This window comes from Motacilla alba, chromosome 4A, assembly GCF_015832195.1.
Source record: "Motacilla alba alba isolate MOTALB_02 chromosome 4A, Motacilla_alba_V1.0_pri, whole genome shotgun sequence".
Lineage (NCBI taxonomy): Eukaryota > Metazoa > Chordata > Aves > Passeriformes > Motacillidae > Motacilla > Motacilla alba.
In genome coordinates, this window is record NC_052045.1 from 15,765,617 (window position 1) to 15,772,608 (window position 6,992).

At 49.6% G+C, this 6,992-nt stretch overlaps 1 protein-coding gene across 2 annotated transcripts in view; it reads right to left on the minus strand.

Annotated features, from left to right (window-relative positions):
* LOC119695036 (ligand of Numb protein X 2-like) overlaps positions 1–5,108 on the minus strand; it is a 29,122-nt gene extending 24,014 nt beyond the window's left edge. The window contains exons 1-2 of one of the 2 annotated variants that reach the window (XM_038122839.1): positions 4,893–5,108; positions 551–706 (exon numbers count right to left, since the gene is read on the minus strand). The gene's annotated coding sequence lies outside the window, so the exon portion shown is untranslated. The remainder of the gene's footprint in view (positions 1–550; positions 707–4,892) is intronic. The other variant, XM_038122838.1, reaches the window with a different exon arrangement.
* Between the last annotated feature and the right edge of the window lie 1,884 nt (positions 5,109–6,992).

Consider the following 6,992-nt stretch of genomic DNA (forward strand, 5'->3'; position numbering starts at 1 on the left):
CAAAACTTTACCACAAGCAATCCAGCAGCATGAAAGCAGCTTTGCACCTGGAGATGAGATATTTCCTATCAACAGTCACAGTTTTTAACATCAGAAGCACCAGATTAAGGCTTTGCTGCAGGATAAAGTAGCACAGAACTCCTCATTACCTGGTCCAAGTTCCAGTTTCAGTAGCACTATTTTTTTAATGATGTTCTGTTTAAAGAGTTTGGCACTTGGAATCTCAGCTCCACAAAATAAACCCAAGGCAGGATGGCTGAGAGTCATTCCAGAGGGTCCAGCGCATTTTCCCTGGCTGTCTCTTCTTTCCCAACAGCTCCTGTGCCCGACGCCCATGGCGACAGCAGGGTGACAGCAGGACACATTCCCCTGCTCAGACTTCCTTTCACGGGGTAAGAGGGCTTTTTATGCAAAGTACTTTCCAGCCCAAGCTTGTTCACACTAACTAAAAAAGCTGAATTAAAGGCTAATTAAGTCTGTAATTCCCCTTTACATTCCATCTCACCCTCAGATCGTGGTAAAGGGGAAAGAAAGAAAGAAAACAAGTTACCTTCATTTAAACAAAACGAAACCTTCTCAAACCGTGGCTCCCCAGGGCAGCTGCAGCTGAGGTTGAAGTGAACTTAAACTCTGCCAGTGCCTCTGGGTAGGCAGAGCTGCTGCAACCAGTAGTGTAATGCCCTTCACCACAGGTGACAGCTCGCTCCTAAGTAAATAATGAAACAGCAGAACTCAAAAAAAAAAAAAAAAAAAAAAAAAAAAAAAAAAATCTCTGGATTAAGATTACTTTCCCCTAGAGACAGACAGAACAGTATTATATCTCATTTTCAGAAGTCTTTAGACATATTCTGCTGTTTAAGACCTCTGTGTCAATGGTGAATGAGCTTACACAGTTGCACATGGGATTGAAGGTGCCTTTTCATCCAATTTCATGCACTTTCTCTGGGTGTATCTTACTGACTTCAAACAACCCTCGCAGCTGGGGGAAGCAGAACTGCAAGAGGCATTTTGAGATGTGTTTCTTTCTGTTCAAATCTTATCCCGATTTAAGGCCGTGTCCAAGCTGGTGGTATCAGCAGCAGCACTCTAAAACCCATTGTTATCTTGCTGTTTGGGGCACATATTTGCAATATGCGTGAATTGATAATTATATTTTCCCTTGTTCTAAAAATAAATTTTCAATGGGAGTGGCTACCTCATCAGCTAAGGGAGCTGAAGCAACAGAGCAAAGTCCTTGAGCTGTTCCCAAATCAGCGCAGCAGCCACATTCCTCCTGAGCCGGCCGTGAAGGACCTGCTGTGGGGAGGGAAGGGGGAGGAATCGCCTTGCTCGGTTTCCACCCCCGGAGATTCGGGCTAAAGTAGCCCCAGGTGTTGCTCTCACAGGGAATCGGGTTTTAGCCTAAGGACTAAAAGGCCCAGGAGAGCCATTATGTTTATTTTTATGTATCCTCCTCGAAATAATCACGCGGCAATTTTTGCTCCCGCTCAGTTTGACCACGCTCGAGAGGAAATGCTCAGCTCGCAGTTCCCAGGGCAGGGACTGCTGCCGTTATTTATTTGCCGTGCAGGGATCTGCAATAGCGTTTATTAGGTGAGAAGAATTTCTTTGTTATCAACCCCCCACCCCTAGATAAGTCTGAGAACTTTACAAATAGGGCTGCTTATGACTTACTGGGCTTTCAGCAACGGCCACACGGATGTCACAGGTGAGTCCCTTGAACCCTCAGGGGAGCAGGGCAAGTTTTATCTCAACTCCTTTTTAACTGTCAGAACATCAGCTTTTAAAGAGACTCTGCTGCAGCTGTTTACAAAACTTGCATGATTTAAGGTACAGGCAAAAAGTAGGCAAAGTTAGACACATTTTAAAAAGTATAATCGCTTCTAGAGCTTCCCTTGGAGAATATTCCAAATAAAGAACACTGCGTTCTCCAAACAAAATTTGCACGAGGAACCTCTAAACTTAGGGGATCACTATATATATATGATAAATTTTAAAAAGCCTTTGCCTGTAAGCTGCTGATTGTCTCTCCAAATTAATCCAGCTTTATTCCATTTCCCTCCTTACAGCCTAAAGTGCTTTTTCCTGGACCAGCACAGTAATTCTTACTGCTCATTCATCTAAATCCCCTCTAACCCTTTAGATGGCTTGTGAGATACTGACTCATGGGCAATTTCTTATCTGAAATATCAGAAAAACTGCCAGATGCTTTCATATTTTCAAACTCCATTGGTGTCAAGAAACTTCTAAGCCAAGAGCAACGTTTTATGTGCTATAAATCAGGGACCATAAATGGATGAGGGACTGTCAAACGCAATTCCTAACAACTGTACGAGCAGCACCACTAAAGTAAACTGAGAAGGAAAAGCCAAACAAGAGGGTTTTGTATCAAACCAGCAAAACATATTCAGGCCTGTGAGTAAGGCAACAGCTGCAACTCCTCTGGGGAGATCCACACAAGCAGAATGAAATGATGCAGCTTCATTTTCAAAGTGAAATCAATAGAGCTGTTGCAGCAGGAAGTTTTTATTTTAATGCAGAAAATAAGAGATATATGGCAGTGCAGGGAGAAGAGAAAATACAGGAGGAGTGTTTAGTGAGCTACAGGTATTTTATTATGCAGTGATATTTATTTTTTTTAGGTATGGAAGTCTAAGACTCTACAATCCCACAAATGAGTAAATTCTTTTATTAACCACATTTGGGGAAGCACTGCACTACCGTAGCTTACAAACCCATTCATTAAAATTTCTAGGAGTTACTGGAATTGCCATTCAGGGAGCACTAAGTTTACCCAGAATCAATCTCAAGCTGTTTCATCAGCTATCTTCAAACCTCAGGGCTTTTTTTAGAGGTCACGTAGGTGCCAGGCCCCTTCTGGAGCCACTTCTTCCACCTTTTTGAGCCCTCATTCCCCAGGCCATATGGTTGGTTTCTTAACTCTTGCTCACCTCCCTCAGTAATGATTTGGTTAAACCCTTGAATTTTGTCGTTCAACAGATGGTCCTTTTTGCTGCACAGCACAGGTGCAGCTCTCCCGTTCATCCCATGGGGTTTATGCCAGTGAATCCCCGTTATTTAAATGAATCCCATCTGCACCCAGCTTGCATGCTAACACTTAGACAGGGAGAGTGAAGATGTGGATTTCCAGCACGGCTGAGTTTTCCAGCTGGGGAGTCCCCAGAGAAGCTTGGCCTCCTGTTTATCATTTCCCTGCTCCATCCCCAGCCGTATGACCCCTTTGTTTTGCCCTGCACAAGCACTGATGCTGTTCTGACTTCATAAGCTGGTCCAGGGAGCAAATCCCTTTGGGGGAGGGAATAAATATTCCCACTGCCTTAGGCCCTTTCAGCAGCAGACACACTACATCTGCTCAGAGAAATTGTGAAAGATGACTCGGAGTGTGCAACTTCAGAGAAAGAAGTTTTGTTTTGAAGGAGCCATGTGTGCAATCGGCTCTCCCTTGGCTGGAGAGCTGCCAAAAGAGCTCCGGCACCAAGGACAAACGTCAGCGCCGTCCCTCAAAGGCACAGCACACAACTGGGCGGCTGCAGGAGAGCCCCAGCTCTCTACGCCACCCAAACCTTGGGCTGCTTGAGCCCCCAGGGGCTTAAGGATTACACAGGACAACGCTGGGGTTCTGTGACAGGGACAGAAACTTCTCTGGGCTGCCAATTATCTCCACTGTGCCCCTGCTGCGACACTGCGCAGCAGAGACCTCCCCTACCACTTACATCCGCACTTGAGCTGCAATCGTTTTTCCTACAGAAACTTTATGTTCTGGTCCTTTCGCCTTGGCTAAAAAACTGGAGCAGAGGTTTAAATGTGACACTTTTTCAGCTTGGTAAGCAGCAGGGAAGCACTTATTTAGCATTTCTTACTTTCCGGAGGCAAAGTAGGTCCCAAAAACCGCTCAAGGAGTTGAAAGTGCCGTTTCAAGCGGGGCTTAAAGCAAACTAAGCCTGCAGTGCCACCGAAAGGGGCAGTCCCGCTGTCCCTGCCACCTCCTGCGCTGGCATCAGCTGGCTGCTGCCTGCTCTGCTTCTTCTCCATCAGATCTCTCTCCTTCTGACATTATCCTCGAGATAACAAGTGCACCCAACCGAGCAGAGCAGAACCAGCCCTTCAGCAGCACACAGCTTCACCCCGCTTTACAACCCTCATTAAAAAAAAAAAAAAAAAAAAAAAAAAAAAACCTTAAATAAAAATATTTACAGATAGATTGTTAGTCTTTGGGTTAAACTAAGCCTTATCGTCACCTGTACTTCTCACCTTTAAGGTATTTCCAAAAGGTCCACATCCTCACCTTGCCCGGGCTTTGCTTGTTTATCTCAACTTCTATTAATAGGCTTTTTTCCCCCTGCATTAATTACCAGCAAACTCGCCAACTTTGCCGCTCTCCGTCTCCTAGCAAAGACGCTTTTGCCCCGCCGCCTCCCTGCGAGCCCCACAAGCAGAAGACGGCCAGGTTTGGTGGGTCCTGCCCAGGCACCAGCTGCGAAGAGTTAAACCCCGGGCCGGCAGCCTTCACCTGCGCTGCCCGTGTCACCGATAAGGGACAGCGGCCGCGGCCCCGCGCGGTCACGGCCGAGCCGTCCGCTGGGAGAGCGGGAGCTTCGGGGATCCGCGACCCCCGGCCTCAGCCCGGCGGGACCCTCAGGGAACCCCGCATCCCCTCAGGGATCCCCCCGAGCCCCTTAAGGGATTCCGCATCCCTTCAGCCCCCCTGGGACCCCCCAGACCCCTCAGGGGAGTCCCGCGCTCAGCCGGCCGGGACCCCCCGGTTCCTCAGGGAAGCTCAGCCCGGTGGGAGCCCCGCGCCTCCTCAGGGACTCCCACGTCCCTCAGTCCCGGCGGGACCCCCTCACGCCCCCCACACCGTCCTCGCTCACCTGGGGCCGCCGGGGCAGGAAAGGGCTCGCTGCCGCCGGGATGGGGAGGGAAGAGGCGCTGCAAGCCCAGCGCCGAGCCGGCCTGCGACGGCGGCGAGCGCGGCGCCTCCACCAAGTTTCCGGGCGGGGAAGAAAGTCGAAACCTACGTGAGAGGAGAAGGAGGAGGAGGCAGCGCAGCCGCCCAGGTGTCGCCCGCCCGCCCGGCACGGTTCAGCCCAGCCCAGCCCAGCCCTGCCCTCCCCTCACCGCCTCCGCCTCCTCCGCCGCCGCCTCCCCGGGCCGCGCACACCCGGCGGCCTCGGCCCGCCCCGCCAGAGGAGCCGCGGCGGCCGGGGCACGTCCCGGGCCTCGACCGCCCGCTGCCCTCAGGGCATCCCCGCTGCCCTCGGGGCACGTCCCGGGCCTCGGCTTCCCGCTGCCCTCAGGGCATCCCCGCTGCCCTCGGGGCACGTCCCGGGCCTCGGCTTCCCGCTGCCCTCAGGGCATCCCCGCTGCCCTCAGCGCAATTCCCCCTCGAGGTATTCCCGCTCCCCTCAGAGCAGTCCTCCTTCCATCAGGGCATTCCGGGCCCCCTTCGGGGCATCCCTGCTGCCCTCAAGGCAAACCTCATCCCCTGGGGACATCCCTGCTTCCCTCAGGTCAATTTCCCTTCCCTTCCGGCAATCCCTGCTCCCCTCACAGCATTCCTGCTCCCCTCAGAGGAAAAGATGGCACTGGATACCAGGGAGTGCTGATTTACCTGTCATTTCTATGGACTCCACGTGGTTCCAGGTTCCAGTGTTCCTATTGAGGCAACTCCCTGGAACTCTCCTGCTTCAAACCAGCAAAATGACAAACCACACACATGGGGTTTAAAAGTTTCCAAGCTATGTTAGCACTATGCCCAAGCCTGGAATTCCTCCCAAAGGAAGAGACCAACCCCGCAAGACCCAACCCACCATAGTCTCTGGGTCATAATTTCTTTCTCTTGTTCATCACACAGCCTTGGAATTGCTTTCTGCAGACAAGAGGGTCATGAAGTAATAAAGAAGATTACGTATGTGACAATAAAGAAAATAGAACTTTGAACCAGCGGTTTAGAGGAGGATTTATTAGGAAGGGAACTTTTGTACACTGAGAGGTAATGTAGTGTAGATGGAACTAGCACACGCCTGTCTGCATTTGATCATTTAGGATGTCACAGAGTTGCTGATACAGACCTAAACGGAGGGAGGAGAAAGTCCTTTCCATGTCCGGAAAACACCTTCTCTGCTTTAATAGTGCTGGGGATCTGTGTTATTCATTCATATTCAATAAATGAGAGAAGAGACCATCTTTTATCTGGAGACTGGAACTAAATGATATTAAGCTCCTTTCCACTCCAAGCCATTCTATGGTTTCATTTCAGTTTTTAAATTCAAATTGTCCCTCTTGTGTCAAATTTTCTATGGAGTCTTTCTGGTTCACTGCTACCTCATTAATTAATTCTGTTCCCTGTTTTTGTCTGAAGTCTTACAATGAGGGACTGTGAGCTGTGCTTGGGAGTGAGTGAGGGATCTTTGTGTTGCACAGGTGAAGCTGTAGGAGGTAAACCATGTACTGAAAAAGCAGCAAGGTGCTTTCATGATTTTCTTTAGATTATTCTTGGAAATCAAATGGAACTGAGGCACACCAATGATCCATCTCTACCCATATGAGATCCAAGTTTGCACAGGCCGTGAAGTGTAAGGTGATTTTGTAGGGCTCAGCTGAGAACTATCTTCCAGCTTTGCAAACCCATTGATTTTGGTTAGGATAAATTAAATGTCAGATAGGATTTCCTCTGAAGCACCAAGGCTTAGGAGGCTGGGTAGCATCCATCAGATCATTGTGCACAAAAAATATTTCAGGAATAAACCTGGACGTGCATTGCCAGCTCAGACACGAGCACCAGAACCTGGTGCCGAGACATCAGACACACATTTGGGTGTACACCCCGACCTCACACCTGAGCCTGAACTCATGAATCCAGAGCTCATTTACACTGAACAGCCTGGCCTGTAAACAGGCAACGCTTCAGCGGAGCTCTGTGGGGCTGGAGGACTCCCAAGGGAAGAGGTTTAAACCTTAGCACAGAACCA